Here is a 7,830-nt window from a genome sequence, read left to right on the forward strand (position 1 = left end):
CTTCGTTGTCCATTCGTTGGACTTTCTAAAGCCTCGTTCATATTGGTCAAATTACTTGCCACTTGGATTCAAGTAGCTTGATGTCAAATTTGTGTTCACACGAGTCAACTTACTTGGATTCAAGTGGTTTGAATTTAAAAGTAGCATGAATTCAAGCTGTCATGCAAAATTAGATGATGCACCTTGGTTATTTACTTATCAGTTAATGTGCATTTCAAGACAAGGAAAAGTTGGAAGGACTTGTCAACTTCACTTGAAGTTTTAAAGGATATTTCAAGTTAAGTAATATTACACGTAGACATTGGTTAAATTGTCTCAAATTACTTACATTCAAGTTGCTTGAATTCCAGGAACTTGTCTGATCTGAACAAGGCTTTAAAACAGACAGGGGTTTTAAAAAGAGCGCGATGGAATGAAAAATGGACGACAGAATTCGTGCAAACTGAGCTGTTATTAATAATTATGAGCGAATTTGTGGAAGCGTTTGTCGAGAAACGAGTTTCACGTTTAACACGCAGCACAGCAATTTTAAATCCCCCCATAAATGCGAGCGGTACACGGCCTCTATTTTCGCGGTATTTCGAGGCTCGCACTTCTCACGGGAAGAGTGTTTTATTGCGTGGGAATGCTCTTTGTTCGAATTTTAAATCGGCAATGTATAGCTGGAACGTAAAAAATTATCTCTGAATGCTTTCAGGCATTTTATTTCTCTGGATGCATAAAAATTCATAGTGTTTGTGGTACTTTCTTTCTTCCTGGTACCTTTTGTTAATATAAATTCAATTAAAATGTTGCCCCTCGTATAAGAAAATTACTTTTTATGCCTTACTGTAGCTACACTTTGAAATAATAGAGAAAAACTATTTGATATTTACTGCATTCTTTGAACACAATAGTCGTCTGACCAGAAAGCGACTCATTCTACTGCAGTCGAAGAATTCACGGTATTTTCCGCTTGTTTTCGCTTCCTGGCAGATACGCCGCAGCTTTTTGCAGCGGTTCTGATCTCCCAAGCAATTACCGAATGTAAAACAGTCGATTCCTGCCTCAGACGAAGTGAAACAGAATAAGATGCATCGCAAGAAAAGTTTAACGAGCCAATTTGGCGCCGAACCGCTGGCGAGTGAAAGAAAATGGACACTGAACCCGCGCAAAAAACTTTGCTGGCGATCTCAGAGATCTATTCGTGGCAGTGGGGTTAAAATTCGATTATCGTGGACGCTTGCATTTTTCTTCTACTAGGGTACGTGTTTTTGCAAGAGACATTTAACGAAGGATGAAGAAGCCAAGTCGAAATTGAAGTATTCATTCAACAGATTTTACTTCCCGATAAAAAAAGATGTTAAAGAAGAAACGTAAAAAAATCTGTTAACAAAGAGAACAGACTCTCCTGACTTTGTTTATTTCCTGATTAGCAAATTTCAATAATTTCTTAGTCAAAGTTTGAGTTCCTATTTATTTTTACAGCTAGAAGAGATTAAAAAGTGATTTCTTGTATATATGATGTTTTCACCAGTTTTCTGTCATTTGAAGCTTCTGAATTTTCTCTAGAAATGAAACCTGACAGCAACGAGGTGAATTATCCCCGTCCTCTATCGAGGGCAATGATTTTGAAAGATTTCACGAGCGCGTCCAATCTAACACGTCCACCATCGATCCACATTCCGATTTTGGTTTTGCCGCTTAGACAGGGCCGACAACTGCGGAGGATTAATCCAGTTAGCTCAGCCCACCGTGGACTGTGACTGATGAATGAAACCCGAGGTGGCCGACCTTATTTTGCGTCAGCCCTTGCCTCACCGTTCAGACCGCCCGCATCCTCCTTGCAGCCCTCCCAGCCCCTCCCCAGCGTCGCCCGACCCGAGAGCTTCGAGTCCACACAGTCTGCCGCACTACTGACGTAACACACCCCCTTCTGACGTCACGACCCGGGGAAAACGTGGTAACCCTTCCACGAGGACAACGTCCTCTTTCCTCCCCCGCGCCATCCCCCACACGCTCCACTCCTCCCAGGAATTCGTTGGTTATGATTAATCGCTGGGCATGGGAATGCTTCTGCCCAAGATTATGTAATTTGTTGCTACGTTTATTAAATTACTGGCTCGTTTAATTCGCTTTGTCTCTTTCTGGTTTCGTTAAGCCACAAATATGACGCTCGTTAATGGCGGTTTTGTTGGTTTGAACGAGAGGGAAACTGAGGGAAATTACTTTCTATTTGTGATCTTGGTTTTCGAGTCACTATTATCGAGAAACTATTAGCCAAGCATTTTTCTATAATAGTAATGAAGTTTTGTTTAAAGACTAACTAGTTGTACAAAATTAATTTGACGTACAGTTATGTATATTTCGTACGCAACATTAAGTTCAAAAAAGGTGTATTAAGTATTAAGTAACTTAATTGAAAATGAAAAGTGGTATTATAAAATAGTTTCCTCAGTTTCTGGGACGTCGAAAGTAAAGTATTATACAGTTTTAAGTTGTTCACTTACTGGGACATGTGATATCTTAAGCGTTTAAGTATTGGGTCATTTACCTTGTTTAACTCTCATGAAAATAGGAATTTGGGTTCGTTGAGATACCAACTTGACACAGCCAAGTTTCACGTAAGAGACTCTAGAAACTAGAGGTACTTGCAGAGATAGTGAACATAGTACGTATGTAGAGGAGTAGGGGGATGAATATTATTCAAATACCAATACGTACCGAGGTATACCCAAAAGGAGATATATTCGATAAGGGAGTTACACCAAAGATAAAGCGAGCCGCCACAAAGGCACCTGCCATAAACAGACGTACTCAAGTCAGTCCTAGAGCTTCCTCGTTATCTATGGCAGACATCCTTTGAAGCATAGCAAAGCACCCTGCTGTAGACACGAGAAATTTCAGGAACATAACCTACTATCCAAATTCCGCAAAAACAGCCTCAAATTAGTTAACGAAGCCCACTGTCGCGTCTGCAATTTAAGATTGTAATTCGTAATTTATAGCTCAGAGACGCCGCAACAGGGACTCAGTATTTTAAGCAAAGTCGAAGAAAAAAGGGCGGAACTTTAATTAAGGTTAATCCATCTTTTGAGGGCGCCAGTGAGAGGGCAGTCTCACTCCCCGCGAACGTTGAAAACTTCAAAGCATTCCCTGCCACCCCCGAGCCAAGCTTATCCACCTCTATCGACTTCCTGACGAATGAAAAGAAACCAGTGACGTAATTAAACGATTCCTTCGGGCAATAGCTCTTGGCTAGCAGCTGGCTGCCTCATTATCTAACTTTTCCGAAAAGGCGACCCCCATTCCCTCTCGTGGACCCCTGTCTCGCGAAAAGCGGTACGAAAGATGATGAAGCGATTCAGTTTCCGGAAGTCAGAATACTCGAAAACGATTTAATAGGCAAACCTTCGACGCCGCTGCCTGGAGTCGACGATAACGTTGTTAAAAGTTTGAGGAAGTTTGAACGCGAATCGGCCATCGATTTCGCTGGTCGTACTATTGGAGCAGTCTCGTGAGAATTTTTAGACAATGGGACTCCTGCTGAACGAAGTTTGGTACAAGTCCGCCGATTGAATTAAGAATTGCGAGGCGATCTTGGAAATTGGGGAATCGAGAGGCGTGACTCTTTCTTTCAGGAAAGTAGGAGCGAAATGGGCAGTGATTAGAACTAGTTTTCTTTGCGTATTATCACTTTTTAGGTATCGTTATATTCTATACTGTCAAGGAATCTTTCTATCAATTTTGTAATAAAATAAGTCAAAAGGGTATGTATAAGAATCATTTTCATCCCAGGGTTGAGCTCCTTTCAGTATTCTTATTTTAAGAGAAATCATAAGAGAAAGGGGAAACCGTAAAACCAACTGTGAAATGAAAAATTCAAGGATTTTATATTCTAAGCGGGACGTCTAACTTATGCGATAGCAATGACCACCTATGCTTCGATATTCTTTATTTTTCTATTCTGCTCCGTTTGTCAAGACAGATTGATCGAGGAATGCAGTAAAAGGAAGCATGGAGCTCCTTCAAAGGCGTGAACATCACGTAGTCGACAGGACGAGCCCGAATGGGCAATGGAGACGCCAAATTCAAACAGTAATTTCGCGTCTCCATCGTAAAACGACGAAGTCTATTGAAATCCAGCTGGCAAAATAACTCGTGTTTTTATGACGTCATGTCACGTCGAGTCGAAGGGAGAGCCAGAGTGGTTGCACGCGGTTGTACATGAACACTATTCCCATGCAATTTCGTTTTACGATCAGACGATGCACAGCAAGATAGCAAAACGTTGACCAGATTACGAGGTTTCTTTCGCTTGGACATTGTCTGTTGCTCATTATTAGAAAAACGAACAATAGAAATTAACAGAGGAATACTTGCAAAGTGTAGGCCAGGATTGCCTGCAGAGACGTCTTTTCTCTAGAAAATTTTCTTCGCTTTTAATAGAGAGATAGTGCTCCGAGAAGTTGTTTCACGTCTTAAGTAGCGTCCCAGCTAAAAACAGCAAGTGTTCTTTATTCTCAAGTCTCTGCAATCTTGCAGCTTCATCGACATCAGTGGAGACCACTTTGCGAACGTTCCTTGCTGGCACATGCCCTGAATGATGTTATACGTATGGCTAGAGCACCCTCTTGTTTTGGAACGTGTGAACGTCCAGAATAATAACTCTTAACTACTACAGTATGTTATATAAACCACATTATTTCAACTAAAAAGTATCTAAACTTGGAAGTTTCTATATTCTGTAAATCTTCCAAAGAGTACAAAAATCTCGTGAACTACTTCTCAAAGAACACATTACATCTCAGTAGATATTCCCGCGAGGGTTGAACTCAATTCTGCTAAAAAACAATTCCACATTTCCCATTTAAAAACGCTCGACTTCGCTCCAATTAGCATAAACACGCATAGAGGCAAAGCTGAGCCACTCACTGGCGATGAATCACAGCAGGGAGCCGTTTAAACGTTTCAGAATCACCGGTCGAGAACAAATATTTCGATATTCGATGAAACGATGCAATGTGAAGCGTTCAATGAGCCAGGGAGCGGTCGAAAAAAGCGGAACCTGGAAAATTCGCGGTCGCGAGCAAAAATTCCGGTTAAATCACTGTTCCGCGACGCGGCTTTATAAATGCAATCAGGAGAATTGAAATTCACTGGACGGAGGGTTGAGGGGGTGGCGGGAGGGCTGTGAAAGGAAAGAAAGAAGATCCAGCTAACGTCGAAAGGCAACGATGCCACGGCCTCCTCTCTTCATGACGCTAGCGCTCCTCGCTCTTTGCATTCCTTTTACGTCCCATAAATCCCCGCGAACTGGATCGGTAGTTCGTTATCGCGATCTATGTTTCAGTCGCATCCGCGACTGAATTTAACACAGCACCAAGCAAATCCTGCGCCTTACTGAATAAATACTCGCTGGTGAAGTTTCCCTATCCGTGAAAGCAACATGGATCGATGGTTTTATGCGAAATTGGATTCGGTCTATTGCTAACTTCTACTAATAAAATACGTTTAATGAGAAAGTTAGATTGGAAGGAGTAATAGGGATGATGAAATAAAATTTACAGGGAATGAATCCTTTATACTTAATGGAATTATGAATATTCAAAATATTTTAAATTACTAAATTTGAAAATTTATGCAACGGGAATTTTCAAAATTTGAAAATTTAAATATTTAAAAATTTAAATGCTTTAATATTTTGAAATTTTAAAAGCTTACCTACTTGCAAACATTGTATATTTAAAATATTTTTAATTTGAGAAAGTGTTTCTTGGTGAATCTAATCATCATCAAATTTAATCCAAAGTTTAATCTCCTTACAGAAGTTTCCTCAAAATCTGTCTGACTCACTTTGAAGTACATCACTCCTTATAAAGTACAGAATCTCCAGAGTTCCTAAAAGACTCACACTGTACTTAGACCACGTTGCACGAACAATAAGTTAGATATGTGTATCTTCAGTGAAGAAAGTCGAGAATACGCTCGAGTTTCTTGGCTGAAGCACTCACGGGTACTTAAGGATATCTGTTCCATAGGAAATTCAAGATATTCTTAGGTAAATATTCTGTCGTTTGCGAAAACGATCGATGGGAACCAATACGAATAACTAATTATTCCTTAACTGCATCCCACGAACCATGCATCGTTCTATGTACATTCTAAATTCGTCTGTGGCGCGTATTTGAAATTGAAATCGAAGATAAAACAGTAGTATGCTGCGTAGATTCTCGGCCGAGAAATTTTGATTATAATTAAATTATTCATAGGAGAAAGCAGATAAGCTGAGCGATGAATCCCATTACTAAGATTTAATTCCCTGAGGAATTCGTAATTATCTTTTTCTCCTTTCCTTCAGCGATGATTCACGAATTATTCGAATCGAAAGAAAACAGCGATTGTAGGGAGCTAATTATCCACAATTTAACTGTGCACCTTCGATCTAGTTTCTGTGTTCGAAAACAATTATTAATCAAGGAAGCGAAAATAGAACCGAGTATTTATTCAGAAAAGTAACGAGAGAGGAAGGAACCGATGAAGCGTTCCATGCAAATTGCCGTGATATTTCATCGGAATTGTCCTTAACCTTTATCCTCCACGATGAAGCTCTAATCAGAAATCGATATTAATCGGTCCAGAAGCAGGGCACTCTATTGACTTACCAAGAATCCGAACAATAAGGTTTGCTCGGGACTTTGATTCGACATTAGCGTGTTTGAGCTGGTGATCGAAACTCAGATAGAATTTTCAATACTTTTTACTTTAAACTTTGAAGCCTGTAGTTATTGATTATTCAGTAACTTCTGGGCACCAAGTATTTAAATAAATTAAACTATAAATAATAAATTAATTCATCGAAGGTTTAATTTATATTAAATAGCTTAATTTACTGATGTTTAATAATAATACCTCGTCGATATCGGAAAGTTATGACCCACAATCACAAATGATCAGAATGTCTGATCATGCATTGAGTTATACTACTTAGGAGACGACAATGTACAAGATATCACAAAATCTATAGTGCAGTCGAAAAGGTAGTGAATATACATGAAAAAGTACATGGAAAATATAGTGCAAATGTGTATCATGTTGCGTTTCACTATCGACTCTGAAGTTAACTTTGAATGTTGGTTGAAACGCATGCATCAAAGTAGAGTTTTAAACGCCTGATTGGGTACACTGAGAACGCTTCCAGTTTACAGTAGATAAAGTCAGCGGTCAGACTGTGAGTGTTCTATTCAGCCTGTGTGCTTCTGACGTGCCCAAAACTACACTTCCGTACACACATGCTCAGTCAAAATTCAACCACAATTTCCTCGAAAACGAAGGGTGATATTAGCCCCTTTTACCAAGTTTCTAGTGCTTCCTTGGTGGTAAAATAAAATTTCTGAATACAAATAAAATTAAATATACAGAAAATTAAATACTTCAAAAGTGCTCTAATAAATAACACTATTTTTTCAATTTTCAAGAGGCCAGAAAACACACTCGCTTAATCCCAAAGTCGAGTGAGAAGTCCAATTCTAAATACATGAATTTCACTGAACCTTGCACCCCTGTTTCTGAGGCACTTTATTCAATATCCTATCCCTACGTCGACGTCTGATCATATACAGGTTCCCATTACTCACGATCTGTATGCACCTGCCTGCACAGGTGTCATATCGCTCAGTGAGTAAATGTCCCCAGTGAATCAAGCTGATCGAAATCGTCGGATACACTTTGTTCCAGGTGAGGAGCTGTGGATTGCTGGTGTTGGACCTCGGCCCCAGGAGTGGCCCGGGGGTTACCCTGGGGACCTCGGGGAGCTGCTCCCGCAAGGACGAAGCTGTTAAGAACGACGAA

General features: G+C 40.0%; 1 long non-coding RNA gene across 1 annotated transcript in view; it reads left to right on the plus strand.

Annotated features, from left to right (window-relative positions):
* The window catches only part of LOC143185105 (uncharacterized), a 73,407-nt gene extending 65,577 nt beyond the window's left edge, over positions 1–7,830 (plus strand). Inside the window, exon 3 of the long non-coding RNA XR_013002869.1 lies at positions 7,717–7,830. This is a non-coding gene — a long non-coding RNA (uncharacterized LOC143185105). The remainder of the gene's footprint in view (positions 1–7,716) is intronic.

The sequence above is a fragment of the Calliopsis andreniformis genome, chromosome 10 (assembly GCF_051401765.1).
Source record: "Calliopsis andreniformis isolate RMS-2024a chromosome 10, iyCalAndr_principal, whole genome shotgun sequence".
NCBI classification, from domain to species: Eukaryota; Metazoa; Arthropoda; class Insecta; order Hymenoptera; family Andrenidae; genus Calliopsis; species Calliopsis andreniformis.